Here is a 22,354-nt window from a genome sequence, read left to right as displayed (position 1 = left end):
ACTCTTCCAGTTTTTGGTATTTAAATTCCAGGTTTAGTTTGGAATTTAATATTAAAAATAAATAGTGTGCAAAATCACCCAGGGTTAGATGCTCACAATATTTTTAATTTAGACACAGTTTAGGATACCAACAAAGCTGTTTTTCTGAAATATCCCCCTCTCAATGCAGAATCAAAATGAAATCAGCCTCCCTGGGCACAACGACCTGGATTCTTTGCTGTGCCTCAAACTCAGAGAATCACCAAGTCATTTGGGTCACAGGGATCTCTGGAGGTCTTTATTTCAACCTCTTGCTCAGAGGAGGTCCAGCAATGAGATCTGCTTGGGTTGCTCATGCTTTTATCCAATCCTGCCTCGAAAATCTCACTGAAGCCAGCTCTTTTCCAGGCTTACCTCATCCTCTCCTTGCAGGACAATATTCCAGCCTCCTTTTTCTTGGTGGCCCCCCACAGAACCTGCTCCAGTTTGTCCATATCTTTCCTGTTCTGTGGTGGGTCCAGATCTGGACACAAGGTGCAAGATGTGGTCTGAAGAGTGTCAAGTCACAGCTGGTACCATAACTTTTCTCCACCTGGTGGCCGTGCAACTTAGTTTATAATGGAGATTCAGGCAAATTTCAGCATCACCTAAGTTTCTGGATTCATTTATACCTCTTTACAGTGATTTTTTATAAAGTGTATTTTCTACCTGTCTGTGTAGGTCTCTAATTCAGTCCCAGGTAAAGTAAGGCCTCAAATGAGGCTGTTGGAAAACCAGAAATACTTTAAACAGATTTCTTTCTAATTGACTAGATTTCATGTTGATTGTACTCCTGGAAGTCCTAATTAAGTGAATTCATTACCATTTATAAATTCTTGACAGCACACTTCGGAGATTTCAGCCATGGAAATTATCACAATCTAATCAAGATATGCAAACTGAATATAAAAGCACTTACAAAAAAAAAAAAAAGAAATTTGATTGAATCAGGATAGAAAATAATCCTAATGAGAAAACCAGCATCACTTTGCACTCCAGGCATACTACTATCACTTTCTGCTACAGAGAAAGTATTTAGGAAAAGATTTTATTAAATTTTCCAAAGGAGCTATAGAGGATTTGACAGAACCTTTGTGAAGGACACCCACATGTAACCATGACTTCCTAGGAATGACAAGCAGTAATGCCCAGGAACACTGTGCTTGGAAAGGCTCCTGGGTTTCTATAAAACTGGGGGCTGGGCTGACTCTGTAGGAGGCACCCCTCACTTTGCTCCTCCGGTGTCTTCAGGTGGGTCGCTGGTGGGAACAGCTGTGATGCAAAGCTCATTTCCTGATGCTGCTGCTGATGCTGCCAAACCTAACTGTGCCTGCACCTGGTCAGAGGGGAGGAACAGCATCCAGGCAGCTCTGTTCTCCCTGTAATGCAGCTGAGCAGGGAAGGCAATAATTAAGCCCATCATGTGAACCAAACTCTTCAGGACATACTCATTAATGAGATTTACAAAACCTCCTCTCTGCTTTGTCGTTTTCAGGAATGAAGGAGGCAGATCCCACACAAGAAAAGCCCTTTTCAGCATTAACATAAAACTAGAAATGCTTTTTTTTCATGCTTTTAAAGAAAAGAAGCATTAAAAAGAGATTTGCTGTTAGGTTTTATGTCTGCTTAATGTTTTCCCACAGCTTTTATGTAGCTTCCCTTGCAGTTGGTTTTTGTTGCAGCAAGTGTTTATTTGTAGTTGTATGTTTAAGCTTGTCAGTTATATAGTTCATTCTTGTGCGCCCCCCAGTTCCTCCCAAGTTGGTTTACCCCTAAGAGTTGTATCCTCCCCTGACTGCCCATCATTGTAAACCCAACCCTTTATTCCCAAACTTTCCCTGAGTTACTGCTGTATAAAATCCCGAGCACAGCAGTGCTTGGGGCTCTTCTGTCCCTGATCCTCTTTGGCAATCATCCTGTTCCTGGAACCTCAGAGAGCCTCTTCCTCATCCTCCTCCTTTACCTGATCCTGACTGAGGTCATTACCCTGCCCTTGTTGAGCTTGTGGCTCAAAAGGTTCAGCTCTGGGATCAAACCCTACCCAGGCTGTTCCCCACTCCTGGGGCAGAGTGAGCCAGAGTGTTCTCAGAGCTAGCCCGGGCCCCGGCAGAACCGTGTCAGGTTTTGGGGTTTTTTTCACACTTGCCATCATTAGCTGCCTCACCTCAAAAGTTTTCTGCAGTTCTTAATAAATCCAAACTTCTCCATTTGGTTTTTCAGTCACACATGGAGAGTGACCGCTTTTCCATATCAGCTGAATTTTCTTACATGCTTCTTAAAGGGGGCTTATATAAAAGAATGAAAGTGGCTTTTCCCACAGGCAGACAATGACAGGACACGGGGGAATGGTTTTAAACTGAAAGACAGGATATTTAGATTAGGAAGAAATTCTTTACTCAGGAGCTGGTGAGGGCCTGGCACTGGGTGCCCAGAGAAGGTGTGGCTGCCCCTGGATCCTTGGAAGTGTCCAAGGACAGGCTGGATGGGGCTTGGAGCATCCTGTGAGATAGTGGAAGATGTCCCTGCAAATTTAAGCATTTCAGCCAATAGAACACAGTTATTCCCATCAACTCAACACACTGTCAAACATAACACTTAAAATCCAAATTTGCACACCTGTTTCTCTTTAGATTGGTGTGCTTATCTTTGATAGGGGCCCTACCACAGAAGCAGTCAGTCAATTATTAAATGTCCTGATAATCTAGGAATTCAGTGGGCTGAGCTTTGAGGAAAACACATTTTTAAAATCTATTTCTCCTTTTTCCGTTTTTACAGACTACTGATCGAAATTATACTGCTTCATGTAACCACACACTTTACAGCAATCCATCTGACACATTTTACATAATTTTTGTATTTTCATTCTCCTTCCAGTGCTCATCCAAAGGCACTGTTAGGACTCACTATCTAATCCTTGATCTGTGTTCATAAATGCACATTGACACAGACACCTGCAGCAGCCAGTGCAAGAAAAGGAACCTTCAGTTACTTTTATCACAGAGAAAATGAGTTTTTTAGTTTTCAGATCATACAGAAGCATCATGCTTCACCAAAGAAAACCTAAGCTTCAATCAGTGTCCTTTTTATTCTAGTTTCCTGATTCCTGAGTTTCATGCTTCAATTTATTTTGTAATGATTGAACTGGAAGCCAAGAAAGTGATGTTACTTCAAGAAATTGCTCTGCATAAGAAGTTCTAAGTGATCTCCAGAGTGCTGCCAAAACTTTTTAGACTGTGTTTTGAAAGAATCAGAGAAAAGCAAAGATAGACATTTATAATAAATGTAGGGACTAGAAGTCTTTATTAATAGGAAACACTGAAAATGCAGCATTTAGGTAAGGTAAAAGAAATAAAAGAAATATGATTGGGCTGCACCATAAAAGGCTCGATTCCATCAGTTCTCACCTAACTGTACAAAATCCAAGAAATTCTTCATCCAGTCCTAACATCAGCTGCAAATTTGCAGGGATCTCATTAATAAATTGCTCCTAGATAAAAACAGGGGGGTTGTCATGTCTAACACAAGTATGAAAACTTCAGTCTACCTGGTAGTTCATATTTCAGTTACTTTGGAGAGGAGGAGGATAAAAGTCAACAAGATCTTCCAGCCATCTTCACTCCAGGCTGCAATTCAACTGCAAATTCCTCTGCTCTAGGTTCATTTTTGTAACCCACCCACCACTATAAAGCAGAAGGAGGAACTGTTTCCTTTCTGGAGATAAGATTTTGGACACATTTTTGACCACCTGTTTGTTGAAAAACTCACCTTTGCAGAATCCAGCACCACCCACAGTTGAGGTCCTGGAGTGTAACTGTACCTTTGCCCACCTGACACAAATAATTCAAACATTTTCACTCCAAAACCAGCTTGGCACACTTACCTGTCAACACAGGTGACAGCAACAGTGTCAAGATGATCATCAGAATCTAGTTTTCTTTCATCTCAGATTCCTGAAGAAAACACAGAAAGATAAAAAGATTCATAGCTGAAGAAAGAAATTGTAACCCAATGGCCACCCTATTTAAATGCTGTAAAGCAGAAATGCTCAAGGAGATTTTTTTTCTCCACAAAGGAGATTTTGATGGGAGAAGGAGAGAGGAATTTTACTACATTGCAAATTTCCAAAGTATTCCTCATACTCCTAACATAAATATTATGCATAGCTTTGCAAGGGCAGAGCCTGCCATGGCTTCACTCACTCCAGAGTGCTTCTGGCAGTATGAAGTCAGCACTCAGACAAAAATAGGCTCTTCTGGTTATCAAGAAAGACATCATTTCAGGCCAGATCTGACAGAAGGTGAAAGGTGCTACTCTGCTGTTTCCCACAAACATCTTCCTTGATTTAAGTCTTGCCAAAGCTCTGAGCATCCCAGGAATGTGCATCTGCTGAACAGCCCAACTACAAGCAGCAAAATGCTTGGTTTTGCCTCTCCAAGTCCACCTGAGATCCTCAAATTAGAGTCTGCTGTCTGCAGGCCCCCAGAGAGATTCACCAAATCAGCAAACATGTGCTGAGCATCCCAGTCCAGCTCTGGACATAGCATGCATCCAGGTATCCGTATCTAGCTTTGCTCCCAAGTGTGCATGACTGGATTCAAATTTCATTGCCTTCATTGATGATTAGAAGCTCATGCTAAACAAAATTCTTTTCTGTTACATATTTTCCTCTTTTTACAGATATAAATGGAAGGCAAAATCCAGGTTTTTCCACTGCAACTGCAAGTTTGACTAACTCTACTTTTTGTTATACTCGTCTGTATGGTTCTCCATCAGAAAATACTGCTGAATTATTATACTTTCAGTGTATTTAAACCCATTCTTTATTTTAAATATAGACTTTGACATATTTCACTAAAAGTAAACATTCCTATCCAAAATGTTATGAGTAGAAAGAAAATACTTGCATGTCTGTCTCCAGTACCTGTGTGATTTTGTTCTTTCAGCAGCAACGAAAGAAACTGTTGAAGGACATTTTCCACACTGAACTACTGTATTTTGTACCAGCGTCAGCTGTGTTTGAGATTAAGCCCTGAGGTTTTGCATTTTTAGGGTGGGAGATAAAAATGTGATCTCCATGATCACTGGGGCTATAGGAAAGGTAGGTAAAAAGTTCAGCAGCTGTTTCTCACAAGGCAAAAACCAGAATCTGTGCAAGGAAAGAAGTCAGCAAGTTGACAGTAAAGCAAAATAAACTGACCTAACAGGTTTCTTAGTCTCTGAAATGGGATAAACTGCTTCTACTTTAGAATTCTATCTTTTACGCACACCAGCTTTCAGTTTCTAAATGAATTCAGAGATAGGAAGAATAAGCTGAGACTGATATATCAGAGAGGAAACTTTCCAAAGCTGCTCTCAAATGCTGACACATCAGCTCAACATATTCCAAGACCAGGCTTTGTTGCCTTTAGGAATGATTTACAACTTGGTCAGACTGAGTAAAGGTAAGACCACAGCAGCAGCTTGAACTTGATTGTGGCAGAGAGGGGAATGCCAGAAGCCAGTTCTGTGTGGAAGCCAAACTCTTCTATTTACAAAAATTACCCAGCAGCATAATTCCACTTCGCATTTTGCATGTTGACTTATTTTTCACTGTGCTGTCCAGAGCTAACCCTAAGGATAAGGAAATCAACTTGTAAGCCTGTGGCTTGCCAAGAGATGAGGGAAGGTCTTTAAATTAGAGTATTTATATACTGCATATTCATAGGAAAACAAATTAATGGTGCCAATCCTGACTTCTTAATGAGACTGAATATGTTACATGGTGGAGAAAGGCCCTGTCACTGGAAGAGTAAGAAACTGTCCTCCGCTATTTCTGCAAAAGGATTCCCTTAACACCCACTGGCAGACAAAAATCAAGTTCCCTCCCAGATCCTGCTTTTCCCTCTCCTCAAGCACAGGATAAGGGGAGCAGAAACTCCCCTTTGTCTCAGAGCCTCTTAAATCTCATCCCTAAATAAATCTCTGTGTTGTGAAAGCCTTGATTACTGCACATTCCCAGCACTTCCTCCTGCAGGAGGTTTCCCTTCCAGACATCATTTCCATGTGTGGCCAGGCAAGAGAGTAAGGCCATGCACAGGCTCATCCCTCTGGAAGAACACCAGCCATGACAGGCAAGGTATTTTCCCCTCTATGAGAACTCCAGTGGGGTTCTCTCCTGCACCTGACCACCCACTGCTAACATGTTTGCAGAAATGTAACACCTTCAGGGATTTCTGATCCTTTAAAATCTTTGGCTGAAGTTGAGCAGTAAATTCCAGAGCCATTGGCAAGTGGAAGGAGATGCATAAGGAAGGGAGGAAAGGCTGACAGCACAGTCACACAAGCCATTTTCCTGATCAAATCCATCTCTAAAACACCATGGTGACTCCAAGCCAAGCCAAACAAACAGTGCAGTTGGTGATTTCCACCTGACTCAGTGCTGAGCAGGGAAGGGATGTGACATTTTTGCAGAGTGCACTGTAGCAGCAGTAACTTGGTTCAGGGAGCAGCAGAGCTGCAGCCATGCAGTATTTATAGGCCTCTCTCCTCAGCTCCTTCTCCCTGCTCTTTTCCTGGGGCGAATCAGCTGGGATGCTGCCTCCCAAGCCCAGCTGCTGCCACTGCTGGAGGAAAGCCCTTGCTGTACCACCATGCTGCAGAGGGAACATTCCCAAAAGATCTGACACAGGGCAAACCTTCCCCCAGATCTGGCAAAATGATAAAAATGATAAAACAAGAATTATATGAATTTTAGCAAGCGGAATGAAAATGTCAAGATTTTCCCTTCCTTTTTTCACAGTTTGAGGAATTTTCCAAGCAGGAAGGTAACCTTGTTTGGGAGTGTTTCTCTAGGTGCACACCCAGGAAAGTAAAAGTTACTAACAAAAAATAAATTCAACTACAAGCATGCATTTCTTCTGACTCACTCAAATAAGTCAATAAAAATCATACAACCCTATCAGCAATCTCAAATGTAATATTTCTGCCTAACTTCTTAATTCTCTTCCAATGCCAGAGAATTCCCAGGTTGTGTTTCTGAGGTGACTCCCAGCTGACCAGCCAGTTTATTTGCACAGATGCCTGCACACACCAGAGAAACATCCATCCCTGTTAATTTATGAGGATGGCACAGAAAAGGGATCCACTGAAACACTCAAAAATGAAGCACTTGGGAACATTCAGTGACAGGAGAAGCACACCTAAATTAATACAACTTCAAATGACAGATTCATTTAACCCTGACTTTGCTGAATACACTGTCACAGCATCCTGTTTTCTCTGTTGTCAAGTACATAAAAATGTCATCCACCCTTTTAGTGGCCCATAGGCTCATTTTTTTCCTAGCAGCCTCTGAAATCAAAGGTAATTTATACCTGATATCTATGAATGTGAATGCCAGCAGAGTTCATTTGACTGCAGAACACTTGACACGACCCGTTTTAGTTAAAAACCTGCTAAAGCAGGCGGGTTATGCTGCATGGAAGTCCTGACTGCTGCTTTAACCGAAAACTCATGTAATTTATAGGGAGCTGAAGGCACTTTGCACTGTCAGGCTGCAGGCAGTCCATTAGTTTAGCAATTCTCAGAGACTCCTAGATGTCTTTAGCACTAATAGACCCCAAACACACACACACTGAATTCTCCACTTTTCCCCAAGTTAAATTGAGAGCTCAAATACTAAAGGAAGCACTGAGGCTTGTGTCTCCAGCACATGGTGGATTCAAATCCTGCCTGGGAGAGACGTAATAACCAAACCTGATTTGATTCCAGCTCAGCCAAGGAGGCAACAAGCTGAAAAATGAGTGTAGCAAGGGAAGAGCTGCCTGAGATTTTGGAGGCTACTCCCAGGTAATTGTGCCATTATGTAAAGCCACAGCAAACAAACCCTGGTCACGAGGTGGAAATGTGAACATAGTCAGGAAAACTGTCAAGGAAGTGGAAAAATCATTATTTTCTTCATCAGGAGACACCGTATTTGGGCACATATTTAAAATTCTGAATAGAATTCCACATGGACCTTTTCAGAACTAAATATGAAGTCTACAGCTGCTCAAACACTTGCTGGAATGAACTCACATATTTGTGTCTCTCTTTGGTGTTTTTTCTATGCTCCACTACTCTAATCTTTTTTTCCTCAGCAGCCTAAACATAATGGCCTAAATGCTTGTATATTGTGTGGCAGCAAAGAATGATCTTCAGAAACGCCAGATGCTTTGTGCCTTCAGATTATTCACTGCTTTTAGCAGCAAGTTCATGCTAGCAGAAAAAAAGTAAATACCAAAATGTAATTTCTGTCCAAATCACAACAATATAAAAATGCACTGCTAATTTAATATATATTAAAGACAAAGAACCTCCCACATATTGCTTCTTTGAAGGCACTTAAAGCCACAACATAAAAAGAATAACATCATTCCAGATAGGTCTAGCATTAGATCCTGCATTTTAGGTGGCTGATCATAGAGGGTTAAAAAAAATGTTCAGATATGGAAAGAAAAATCCCTCCTTCCTATGCTTATTTAAACATAAAATGGCAATATATTTAAAGTAGTATGGACTAGTGAAAATTATCAGCAATCAGTGATGAAAGAAAAATGTGTCCTCTGTTCATGGCTCATAATTATTTCATTTCCCAAATACTGCAAAAATCCCTGATAACTGCTAAATAATGAAAGCTCCCCAAAGCTCACCTTGGATGTAATTTTTCATGTAACTCCTCAGTTCTGTCCAACTCAAGGAATTCAATCCTAAATTTTGCACTGAACATTTTCTACTATTTTGTTCTATGGGAAGGTGGAGAACTCTGAAACTCAGATTCACAAGAAAACTTGTACCCATTTCCTACCTATCCTGAAACTGGATTTTGAGCCTTAGCTCAAAGGAAAACCTGTTGATTGTATGTACCCAAAAAAGGCAGGCCAGTGGTTTTTTAGACTTCAGCACTTTAAAATGGGTTGTAAATGTTACCAGCTGTTGACCAAAAAGCAAAAAATACTTCTAAGAAGTGAATGAAACCCACAGATTCTGACTACCTAGAAGGGAGAAACAGCCTGAATTCACTCCCAATAGCAGAATTCTGTGTTTTCAGCAGTCCAGATGGCTCTGTTTTATTTACATGTCCCATCTAAACAATCACTGCTGCATTGTGGCAACACTTGTCACTGTTGTGACAACAGGAGGGAGATCTCTCCCCTCAGTTATAAATCACAGATCACCGAGGGCAGCTGCAGCCTCTGCTTCTTTAACATCCCCTTCAAGACAGGAATTTTAGTGACAGATGGGAATCTATTAACTTTGCTGGCTGAACTATGCTAAGTGGAGAGAGATGAAAGATGGAATAATGAAAGGGAGAGAGCCCAGAATTGTGACTGACCTGTGCAAGGACAGCCCTGGTGACCTGCTCACAAATGAATTATTCAGATGCCAGGTCTTGCCTGCAACTCCACTGGAACACACAGGTCAACCCATCCCCATCCTGTTCAGTTTCTCGGCAACACATTCAGTGAAAGTGGACAGGACTGTTAGTTTTGGAGGCACTGGGTTAAAAAACAGTTTATATCACTAGCAGTATTTCAATGGAAGAGAAATGTAAGCTAAAGTGCAATATGTTGCACTTCAAAGTGCATTATTTTGAATAATTTTCAAATAAGTTTATCAATCTCTTCTGGAAGATTAAACTGTTCTTACTAAAGCTACTATGGCAGTCATCTCAATAATAAAGAAAACATCTGTGCTAATCTAAAATTTAGTGAAGGTCTAGCAAGGAAACCACTGTGCACATAACAAGCCACAAAGGTTAAGAGCTGCAGCCATGGGATCTCAAGAAATTCATCAGGCCTAATCAAACTGATGGTGCATTGGCTCTCCATGGAGAAAATTACAAGCAAAACAGGTGAAAAAAAGACAAAACCACACACAACTTAAAAATTGTGTAGGTTCCTTGTCAAAATATAGGTTGTTCAGCTTCTCCCAGATCAACAAAATCTGGACATGGACCCCTTAATCCAGTCAAAATTGAGATAGGATTCTCTTCTTTCCCTCAGGAGCACAAATACCAACAACCAAGGTTCAAGGAAACTGGAAGCGCAACAAATGGAAGAATATAAAGGCTTTCACAACTTAGAAATTCATAAGCATTTTGGACAGCCACATGCAAGCAATGCATTAAGATAATAATCTTGGTTTAAAACAACCAAGTATAAATTCTGAGTCTCCTTAACAACCCACCATCCCCAGGGAAGCCACTGCTCCCAGGCAAATACGTCCCTGATAAAGGGATGGGAGAAAAGAGACCAAAACTGACAGATTTATCCACATCTCAATGGAGAGCTCAAGCTGGACCAATAAAACCCACACCAATCAAGCAAATTATGCAACACTTATTTACTTTTGCTGAAAACACACTGGAATGCTCATTACAGGAGAATTACAGCTGGAAAAGAAATCCCCAAGAACCAGCTCCTGACATTTCATGTAAAGGACACTTGACTCCAGCTGTCTCCAGTGGAGCAGCCGTCAGATGCAACTGTGTCACACTGACTGCCCCTCACTGAGCACATCATCCCCTGAGAGTGTCACCCGTGCTGCTGTGACATCCCCAGTGCTGTGAAATGAGTGTGTCAGCCCTGCCCTGGCTTCCCTCTGCACTGAGGCAGTTTATTGTACTGGCTCTGGGTGCTGAATTTAAGGTCTGCTGCCTTGATCTCTGGGGAGAAGTGAAGAACACTGTCCCTTCTCTGAATCACCACAGAATGAAAGTTCATTTGCTAATATCAACAGATCATCTGAGCCACAGATACAAACTCCTTGCTCACATAACATATTGCAGCAGAGTTCTTCCAGGCATCAATTTATTTGTTTGGATTTTCCAGTAAGGATCCACTGCACAGAACACCCCCTATTCTTTCCACAGGGAATTTATTTAGCACTGCATACCCAATCATTATATCAATGTAATTTAAGGTCTTCCATTTGCACAAACTTGGCACTGCCTAAAGTATACAAAGTGTAAACACAATTAAAGCACATGCATTTTTCTCTCACTTTCAAATATGGGTCACTCTGTCTTTAGTCATGTGTTTCTTCTATTCAGTTTGTTCCCTTCCCTGGTTTAGGTTAGTTAGACCTTGTTACTTAGTTTTGTTATCCACAAAGTTGTTTGTTTAACCCCATAAAAAACGATGAAATAATGTAATACTAAGAAAACTTATGCCCCAAAAGTAAGGTATTGAAGAAGTCATACACACCTATGAAAAGACACTCAGCTATTACAGAGCAGCTATACAAATACGGAGATCTGACCTTCCATGCTGAAAAAATAAATACTACTATGCCCCTAAGCAATATATGGCCATGCAGCCTGCTAAGTGAATTCAAATATTCAATATACATAGGATAGCTGCAGCCTCTGAGTAATCATTACCTTGAGAAACAGAGTGTGTTTATTCAAATGCAGCCTCAGAAAGAAATAGCCCTTCCCTTACTCGCCCTGAAAAGACAAGGTGCGTGTCTGTCAGGAGCAGAGCAAAACTAATGTGCACCATGTCACCCTGACCTGAGACACAATTACAAGGTGCAATACAGAAAAAAAATGAAAGAGAGAGAAAGTCCCTACAACTTCAAAGAGCACATTTGTGTGTGTGAAATACAAAAACACTCATTTGCTGAAAGATGTATAAGGCTTCCATTAAGCAATTCTTTAATAGCCAGGGTGACAGAGAATGCTTTCCTGGTTATGTGAAAGAAAGAAAAGACAGGAGGGAGCACAGAGTAGCTGCAAAAGCCATTATTGGCCATAATCCAGAGTAAGATCTGAGCAGCCTGACTATCCTGAGCTATCCTGGGGGATTCCTGTGAGTGCTCTTCCCCCAAAGAACAGCTCTGGGTCCTATTTCCTACAGGGAGGGAACGAGGAGTTGTCTGTGAAGCTGCAACAAAACTTACATCACTCTCTGAGCGGAGGAGAGAAGCTGGCAACATGGAGCAGCAGGAGAATGATGACTGGGCAAGGAAAAGGCATTTTGAATAGGAAGTCGATTAACGTGAAATGACACATAAAGTGAATTGGGCAAAACTAATTCCAAACACACAGCATTGGAAATGGAGCTGATTATTCCCAATCCAGAAAGATAGGGTTGTGTAAATGTCACTTTTCCATGTTGCATTCACAGGAATAACTGGGAGATTGGGGAAGAAATAAAGAACAAAGTCAAAGATATTAAAAATCATGGTATAAATATGTGAAACTCAGGCCCTGGCCCTACTCTTTTCCTGCCTGGACAGCAGCATGGTGTGAGTGGCTACATCTCCAGAGCACCTCAGCTCCTACCAGCCACATCCTTATATTTTTCCTATTGGCTTCATGAACATGATGGCATTACCAACCCCAGAAAACTGGAAAATCCTTCAGAGAACAAATCACAGAAGCACCTCTTGTGCCTCATTAATACTGCTAAACACAATAGGAAGCAACCTGAAACAAGTATCATCACTTAGTGCAAACAGGATCAGCTGTTAATAACCTATTAGCAGCACAATTAGCAAATTGGATATTCTTGCTCATTATCCATCGTTCAATTTGCAAACAATATTTTGAACAGATTAGAAAACAACCTTATGAGTAGAACTCCCACCTGAGATGTAATATTTTCAATTAAGAGCTTACCAAGTTTCCCCATAATGCACTGAGATTAATTTTTGGACTTCCTAGAAGCTCCGAAAACCTGGCATCCATCGAGATAGCATTTCATAGAGGGAAAATTAAAAAACAAAACAAAACAAAACAAAACAATTTATCTTTTCCCCAAATAAAGCCCAATTCCTAAGAGCCTTCCAACACCCACTGTGCTGGCAGTGCTTTGTTGCCAGCTTTGCTGAGGTTTTTTTCCCACAGTGAGAAGAGCAAGGCTGAGGAGGACACACTCCCCAGTTCAGCAGCACTCGGGTGCACTCGGGTGGTCTGGGCTTACCCCAGTCCTGCTCAGAGAGCAGCCGTGGGGATCTCCTTGCATTGTTCAAGACTCTTACCCCTATTAAAAGTTTTCTCTTTGTAGTCACATTCTGCAAAGCCCACACAGTACAACATCCACCATGCAAAAATGTGCTTTATCCATTCTAAACCAAATTTTATACCCAAATTTCAACTACAAATTCCAGTCTATATCTCTCATGGTGGAGAGTTCAATGAACAATGATTCCAAACTTAATCCACCACCTTCATGATATTGCAGCATATTATTCCTATTGGGAAAGTCTTTCCTTAAGCATCAGGTACTCATCCAATATAGACTTTAAAAGATAAAAAACAGAACAATTTTCACTCATATTGATTGCACTTAATAAACTGTTTTATAAACAGCAGTTAAAGTGGGTTGAGGTCTTTTCCTTGGGACAAAGTGCATGTCAGTGCTGTGAGTACAACAAACTAAAGCCTAATTTAGATATTTTTTTGCCATAATAAAATTTATCATATATAGTTACTTACTGAGAGATTACAATAGAATAAACTGTTACAAAAAAGAAAAAAAAAATCCAGATCTCAAACTGAAAAGCAAAAACTACCATGCAGGTCAAGATGGTTTTTAATTTTAAAAAGAGACAAAATAATTTTCAGACTGGAGAGAAGCTGAAATACTGAACAACAATTTCATAAACAATTCAGCTGTAGCCAACTGCTAAGAGGGCTAGGAAGGAAACAAAAACAGCAATTGCAATAACATTGTGGAGCAAAGCTTGGGTTAATGATTACACTGATGTGGAGTATAAATTGTAAAAAGTTTTTATTTAGATCAAAATATTTTATTTAGATTAAAAATATTTATTTAGATTAAAAGATTTTATTTAGATTATACTTCACAGGACCGTTTCACACTTCCAGCTGACCAGGAAATGCTGATAGCTGAAGATCTCAGTAGGATATTATTTTCAGTTTAGGTTAAAAATTATAGACTCTTAGTATCAATAAACGTCAATTAAATAAATATACTACTGCACATGTCATTTTGTACTACACAATGTTCTGCCACTCTGATTAAAAGTCACAAGCATGAGCAAAACTGTACCAAAAAAACTTCAATATGCATTTTCTCCCAAAAAGGTATTACTGAGAACCAAACTGCAGCATAATTTGCACTGTATTTTGTCCCATCTGGTTTGGCAAGTAAGGGAGCTTTGCAAAAAAGGGAGCAATACCTAATTTGATGAGTTTAATTTCATCAAGTTTTATACCTTCTTTGTCAATCTGAAGTCTCATGGGAGGAAAGTTTCAGAGTAATCCTTGAAGTTTTAGCCCAGCTTTGCTGACAAAAGAGAAAGTCATATCAAACAAGTGGAATACCACAGGAGAGAAAATTTCAAGGAACTGTTCAAGTTTTCGGTTGAACTTTGAAAAAGGCTCCTTCTTCTCTTTCGTACTTTGAAACATAAGGTATTTATTTCAGGAACACATTAAAAATGAAGATCATGTCCTCTATAGAAGGGGCAGTGCAAAAGCCACCAGTCACCAACACTGTGATTTATAGACATTTGGGATTAAAAATATAATCCCCTGGAAAACAAAGAAACAGAGCCCCATGATCCAGCTCCACGGGGTATCAGGCACTGCACTGACATCACAGAGCTGTGTGGGAAATATCACTCTCCTCAGGAGAAAAACGAGGAATACAGTGTTATTGGGATACCAAAGGGAGGTAACAGAAAAAAGAAGAAGAAAAAATCAAAATACTGCCTTGGACTGCTTTTTTGTGGTATGAATCTTTTAGGGACCTTGACATATTTTCTTCCACGTGGCATTTAAGGGCAGCTCTCTGCATTAACACCTGCAGTTTTGAAGTCTGAATATTGGCATAAATAAGCAACTTCAGCAGAGCTGATGACACCAGCTGAGGCCTCCAAGTAGGGAAAAAAAACACTTTCATTCCTCAAATGTTTTCCCTGGGTTTTGAAATGTAAAAATTTCACTTGGCCTTATCCTGCATATTCAGTTTCCGTGACTGACAGGTGAAGTGGCATTAACAGTGACACACTTTTCAGACCTGACTGTACAAGTGCAAAGGCCAGAGGAAAAAAGCAGAATTTGCCAGAAGTTAAACTTCTCCATGATAACATTTTCAAATATTCATTTAGGGTGATTTTTACAATCAGGCAAACACTATGCTGATGGCAAAGTGGTGCATGTTTGCCCTCTCTAACAAATGAAAAACGGTGAGCTCAGTTCAGTTTTGCAGAAAACAGGGAAAAACCAGCATCCACAGGTGTGAGACAAGTCCTGTGAGATCAAAGACCAGGAGGAATATGCAGTGCTGACCCTGAAATGGCTTTTCCCCCCTTGAGAAACCTCTGTGCCCCCTTGTGACCTCACCTCTGTACCCACGAGTGGAGTGGTTCCAAAGGCACCCACAAGGACAAATGTGCTTCTCTGTCCTGGTGGGGTGGTGCCTTCCAACGGAGAGAGAATGGATCCAAGGGGGTGGAACAGGGCTGGAAGCAAAAAGCAAGGAAAGCATTACATGTCTGTGAGCTGCTGACTTCCCAAGCAGCTTTCAGGCCCATTTCAGAGAGATGATGATGGCAAGAAGAACAGCTCCATTCTTTCCCTCAGGAACCCACAGTTGCACATCCTGCTTGTCTTAATAGGAATTACAACCTTATAACCTGCAGCAGACAGGGAGACAAGCCTGTCTACCAAAAAACTGCCATTCCACTTGAAACTTTCCATCTTTGCCAAGTCTGACCCAAAGAGGGTAACAAAGGGTAGGTGAGCAGCAGCAGTAGGAATGGGTGTCATCTGGCTTGTGTTTCTCAGGCTTTAGCATGCTTCAGAAAACCCTATCCCAGTATTTCCTGGAGAAGACAGGAATTGTCCAGTCCACTGCACAGATGGCAGCATCATTAAAGCAATGCACAGAAACAAAACTCATAGCAATGTGCAACACCCAGTCCTGTCCTAAGAGAATGTTGTCTAATTGGATAGAGATCATCTTAGAAGCCAGGACGTTTTCATACAGCCAGGGTCCTTTAGAGTGTGCTTCAGAATCTGCTGTCAGGAGCAATGGCCACAGACATCAACACATGCCAGGCTAAATTAAGGGGCCAAATTGCTGAGCTTGCTCCAGCAATGCCATGCTCTGGGGGGCTCCAAGAGGAAAGCAGCTGGTCTGTAAGACCTGCTGGAAGATTTCCACAGGCCACTCATCTGCTGGGTTAAAATTTACTCTTTCTGGAAATATCTAAGCTGTAAGGACGTGCCCTGGGAGTAATCCAGAGGCTGGCACAGGTTTTAATACACTTCATTTTCAATCAGATTCAGAGAGGAGGTGACCGGTAGGGGCACATGTCCCATTCTTCCCAATCTGCTGCGTGGCAGTGGGAAAGACTCAGGTGGGAATGGTCTGTGGTGGAGGAACTCAGTGCACTGGATTTTGATAAATTGAAAAATATCTCCATGTGTGACAATAAAACATTTGAAAATAGCAGAGAGATGGAAAACTGTTAGTACATATCAATTTTAATCAAACTGTGACTTAATCAAAACTCAGCATGGTTCCCAGTGACACACCCTATTTGCACCACTCTTTCCCTGGAAAAGCTGCTTTCAAAATATATGAGGAACACCAACATTATTCACTACCAGGCCACTGCACAGTCTCTGCCCTCAGCCCTCATTTAATATTGGTTTCATGGGATCTGTGCTCAGGCTTTTCTCATCACTAAAGCTTCTCCTTGTACCCAGAAAAGTCTTATTTCAAATTCTTTCATTGTATGCCTTGTTTAATTGAAGATTTTCGTTTAAAATTAGGTTGGAGCTAGTTTATAACAACACATCATCAGTGACACTTCAAGCTACCAAAATGTAGGTCCAGCTTCCTTAGTAAAAAATTCTGAGACAAGACTTTTAAAATATTCCTCAAGAACGGCAGAATCTTCTACACCTAAGGCAACATCAGAGATTTGCAGGGGCAAAATTGACTAACTGTGAATTTTACAGCTTAATGAAGAAAAGAGAGCACCAGCTCAATCAGAAATGCAGGAAGTCAAAAGGTTGTATTTGGAGTAAAGCTAAATTTGGGAAAGCATTTTATATTTGTTACATGGTTGGGAAACAGAGACATCAGTTTTCCACTGGAAACAGAGATTCTTTTATCAGCAGGATTAAATACTTAGCATTTTAAGGACTTTCCCTAACACTTGCTGCCTTTTCCATTGCAAACACTTTTTCCCTGTTTATGAGTAATTCTTGGTCATTTCTCTCCATCTCTACTTCCCTTTTTCTTTAATATCTGCCCTCTTTCTTCCTTTTCCTCCCCTACATTTTTCCCTCAGTACTCTGGCTGGGCTTCTTTCCAGCTGCTACCACCAGCTATGAGAAATCACCCAGGAAGAGATCGCTCTACCAGACACAGCAATGTGAAAGTATCATCTGCAGAATTCAAACTGTTCAAGATGCACAGTGTCTTCTCACATCCCCAGGTAAAATTCATTACAGTGGAATGGTTGGATGACTTGAAATATTTATATTGAAGTGATAATGCAAATTAAAGGAGAAAAATCTTGATAAAAGATCAGATTAAGGACTACTGAATGCATTCTCCGTTACACTCTGGTGACTGAACTTAAATTTAAAGCTTAAGATGCTGGTTTCACAGCTTCAGAGTTTAACTAACTGGTTTTCTAACTTTCAGAATTTACTCAGACAGAGTAAACATCCTCTGTTTGTAATTGACAGGATGTTAGTCCCAGAAGTGTATTTCCATTTTCATTACAATTCTCTCATGTTGTCACTGCTGATATTTTATCAGTAAAGTTTAATTAAACAAAAGCACTCATGCACTGTGAGTCTGAAATTGCAGTGATGAGCTGGTGTATGAGGTGAAGTGTAATGGTGCTACCAAAACCCAGATCAGTGATATTTAGAATCCAAATCTAGGAATTTAAAGGCTCCATTTCTGACACTGAGTCTGGTCACTCCCACTTAATTTTGGAAGGAGCCAGCCTGGTCAGTCCCACTCTGTTTTGGAGGGGAACAAGCTCAGCACATGAGAGGGAGCTGTGCCTTTTGGCCACGTGGATGGAGCAGAGCCACTGGCCTATTTTACTGAATTGTGGAGGCAGTCACAGTCTCTGGTGCCTGTGAGGTGGTGCTGGCAGAATGCTGACTGCACAGCTCAGCACCCTCTCATTAAGCATCCCATTGCTCAACCATGCACAGCTACCAAGATCCTTCTGGATGCTCTCAGTGTCCTGAGCACAATGCACATTCCTCACCGGCTATAGCAGGAGAATCCATGGAGTGAACATGGGTGCACTGCCCTCTCCTGCTTCTTCTCATCACAGTGTCCTAACTGGTTTCTTTAAAAAAAATTGTTTGTTTGGGGTTTTCTTCCTAAGTGGGAGATCATACACCTTTGACTTTTAACACAAAAATTCATTAGAAGCAGTGATGAGTGTGAAATATATCTCAGGCATCGGACAGCTGATTGTGTCCTAGCATAGAAACCAAAATGCTTTTTCAAATATCACCAGAACTTCAAGCTGATCCACAGTTTGCCATACGTTTTATCTTGCTATTTAGATCTTTTATTTGTATCAACAGAACTGCTGACACTGTTTTCCCCTCCTTCCTGAAAGAAGGAACATGTTAAAGCTGCAACACAGAATAGCAGTGACACTTTCTGTTTGCTCCCAAGGGATTTTGTGTTTGTAACCACAGTGTAACACATCCAGCAGCACACGAGGTTTGCAGTGCTGTTGTTAATCCAGTTTCCAAAGCTTTTCCAGAGAGGGAGAGCCCTTACACGCTCTGGCATCTGATCCAGGGTAACCCTGTGCTGGCTTCCAGACTCACTGACTTGAAGGCAGCCTATTAAAACAAGCCCCGAGTTCTGGGCAAGCCATGCATGGCAAAGGCGCATTCCAGGCCCTGGGTTTTTAATGGGAATTCAGCCTCATCTCCTCATCCCTAAATGTGCAGTGGCTCCTCCGTCAAACACTCAAACACGTGCACTCAGCCTCCCTGAGATGGCAGTGACAGTCACCTCCGCAGCCGCGCCAGAGCCCGGGAATTCTCATTCCCAGCATCTCTGACATCAGGCAAAAACACGCTCCTGTAAACTGCTGGCAAAGCGCCCGTGCTGTATCCCGGGCTGCTGACTGCTCCACACAGACACTCCCAGCTGGATCCTTCAGCTCACACACAAAGCTCTGTGCCAGGGAAACCGAAATCCAGGGGCAGCTACACTGCCAGCCTAGCTCAAAAGGACACTATTTTCTCCCGGTTTCCCTGTATTCCTTGAAATCTGCAAGCTCCCATCCACACTTCCCTGGAATTTCTGGAATGTGTTAGATGGTCCGTTCATAAATGATCACGATGTGTTCAGTGGTGGTAAATGAGTGTACAGTGAGTATACACCCTGCCAACTTTGTTAATTTTTAATTTTGAAACTTTCTGTTGAAGTATGAAGACTGAAGAAATAAACTGATTAGAAAAATCACTATCAACATATTTTTTAATTTATTGTTCTTCCCTGGATGGAATGGGAAACAAAAAATAAAGCAGAAAGTAAAGCAGCAGTGCTGAAATCAGTTTATGTTCTCAGAATTCATGGTTTGCGAATTCCAGGTGTAACTTCACAGCCAAGCAGGAAAACTGGGTTTCAAAAAACGTTGATTTTAGCATGAGGTGTTTTTTGGAAGTTAATGACATGCAAATCATTATGCATGTATTTACATTTTTGATTAGGATAAGATTGAGAAGTTAGAAAATAGAGCAGTGATCCGCCTGTAGGTCTCAGCAAAGCCATTTCAGGTCTGCCAGAGACATGAATAACTAATACAGACAAAATAAGCAAAGGTCACAAAAAGGAAAGGATCAAAAGGCTGAAGAGAAATAACTTTTCTCCACTATCCTCACCAAGGAGTTCACACTATCTAGGGTGCCTACTTTTTTAATTAATGGAAAACTAATTTGATGGGAAGACCTACGTCACGCTGGGGCTCTGAGGGGCTTCTCTTGAAACTCAGAGTTCTCTTACACTGAGAACACTCCTCCAGCCCCCAGCAGGACAGCCCGACCTCAGGAGCCATGAAACTCAAGCCTGCCCATGAAACTGAAGACAGAAATTTGATCAAGCCAGTGGAGTCTCTTGCATAATTCACTTTCTTTGGAGCACTCCTGACTGGGCTGGGGAAGAAGCACCACAATTCCCAGCCTTCCTCTGACAGACACTTCCTAAAGCTGCAGGATCCCTCCCTCAGATGTATTTTCATGGGCTCTTAATTCTAGTTTACAGCAGCACACCTAGAAAAGGTGTGCAGGAGTAACACTTCTCTTGGCCCCTGTTCAAGCCTCCCTACCTGAATCCAGCTGCTACTTTTTGCAACTTTAATCCTTCTAGGCCAACCCACTGTGCCTAGAGAAGAAAGGCCAAAGCTACTCTGTAGTTTGGAGTTTCTGTACCTGCCTGCACAAAATTATTGCAAATACCTGATATATGTAAGTGCTTATACCTGATAGATGTAAGATCATATGGGCCACCAAATTTGGGACTTGGAACAAGTGGTGGCATCCAGCAACAAATCCAAACATTTACCAGCAGGTACTCCAGCTCACTGAGTGTAGCTGCAACATTTAAACAGCACAGGAACTTGGAAATGGTGGATACATATTTCACCCTTTTCTTGCTGTCTTACCATCGAAACCTGCGCATCACAGAATTATAGAATGGTTGGGTTGAAAAGGACTTTAAAGATCATAGCTATAGGCCTTAGGAAGAAAGTGGGAGAGATTAAAAATATTATCAATTACCACCTCTACCCTAAAGAATTTCTTCAAATAACACACAAAAAGAAAAACCGCACCACTAATTATCTATTTATTCACCAGAGAGTTGAGGTACTGTAAAACCTGCATTAAGGTCTTACTCTGCTGAATTGCATTTCAGCCCAGTTACCTCCCCAGACTTGGATTGTTTTAATGTGTTATTGTGTTTTTAATGTAAGCAAGGGAGAACCATTCTCTTTCACAGTTAAGTCACAACCCTGATCCACAAATAGCTTTAAACAAAGATAGCACTTGTTTTCAAAGACTTTTTTTTTCCTCCCCTGACAGAGAGTCCCTTCAACAAGGCAGGTTATTCTGAGAGGATTTAAACAGAGGCAAGGCCACAGGAGGAAGGAAAGATGGAAAAAAGGCAAGGATATAAAAACTTTCAGGAGAAGAATCCATTCACTGGCGCATTCAGTCACTTGCAGGGAGGTTGTGTGACTTCTGTGTTAAAGAGCAAGGCCTGATTCAATCTCCCACTTTTACTACTGCGGGAAGCCCTTAGGAAGCACTTTCCCACTACCCACACACATATTCCCCTCTCCTACCTCACCCTGACGCTCGCGGTCCTACAAACAGCATGAGGGGAGCTCGCTCTGTGTTTGAGCGCGGATTTATCCCTACTCACATCCTCGCTTATTTCCTGCCCTCTCCCCTCAGTGCGAAGAAGCGGGGACGCCCCTGTGCCTCCCTCAGCCTTCGCGCCCGCTCCACCGTGAGCGCCGGGTCCACCTGCACCGGCCCGTCCGGCTCTCACCGCGCCCTCCTCCCCTCAGGGCCACCCCCCCCCATCCCCTCAGGGCCACCTCCCCATCTCCTCACGGCCCCTTCCTCATCCATTCACCGCCCCATCCCCACCCGGCAGCCGGGGCAGGAGGTGCCGTTTGCCTGGAAGGAGCAGCCGGACCTCCCGCCTCAGCCGCGGGTTGGGGATACGCCTCCGAAACTCCGCCGCCGCGCTCAGGGGAGCCCTTCAGGGGTCCCGCGGCCGCCGCCCCTCCCCTCACACCCCGGTTCACCTGCAAGGGGGGCACAGCGCCGGTCCCTCGGACAAGGCAGCACCACGATGCCCCTGGCACTGGCTGCTGCCGCCACCACCGCCTCCTCCAGCTCGCCCGGGCTCGCCGGGGCCGCGTTTCCCGGGGGGCCGGTCCGGGGAGCCGCCCCCCGGCTCGCCCTGGCAGCGCCCGCCTCGCCGCCCGGGCCGCCCCCTGCGCCCGCCGCTCTCAGCGGCCGCTCCCGCCCAGGGCCGCGTCCCCGCCCCGACCGTGCCCCCTCAGCGCCGCGGGCTGGGGGTACCTGCGCGACCGGCGGGGCGCCGAGGGCTGTCCCAGCTCGGCCCTCAGCCAGCGCCGCTCCCCGCACACTCCATTTCTTGGGTTTGTTTTTTTGTTTCTTTTTTTTTTTTAATGCTGCTGCCCCGGGAGCGGCCCGAGCACGTTCAGCTGGGCGGGAGCATCCCGGGCATCCCGGCACGGGGCGGCTGTCCGGAGGCTCCGCTGCTGCTGCTGGGGCTGCTGGGGACGAACGGCTCCGTCA

General features: G+C 42.7%; 1 protein-coding gene across 1 annotated transcript in view; it reads right to left on the bottom strand.

The window, feature by feature from the left end:
- SHANK2 (SH3 and multiple ankyrin repeat domains 2) overlaps positions 1-22,130 on the bottom strand; it is a 278,930-nt gene extending 256,800 nt beyond the window's left edge. Inside the window, exons 1-3 of the mRNA XM_058861253.1 lie at positions 21,835-22,130; positions 15,356-15,474; positions 3,899-3,968 (exon numbers count right to left, since the gene is read on the bottom strand). The gene's annotated coding sequence lies outside the window, so the exon portion shown is untranslated. The remainder of the gene's footprint in view (positions 1-3,898; positions 3,969-15,355; positions 15,475-21,834) is intronic.
- Positions 22,131-22,354: the final 224 nt, after the last annotated feature.

Source organism: Poecile atricapillus, chromosome 1 (assembly GCF_030490865.1).
Source record: "Poecile atricapillus isolate bPoeAtr1 chromosome 1, bPoeAtr1.hap1, whole genome shotgun sequence".
Taxonomy (NCBI): Eukaryota; Metazoa; Chordata; class Aves; order Passeriformes; family Paridae; genus Poecile; species Poecile atricapillus.
The sequence above is the reverse complement of the archived record's forward strand: the minus strand, read 5'-3'. Positions and strand labels throughout refer to the sequence as shown.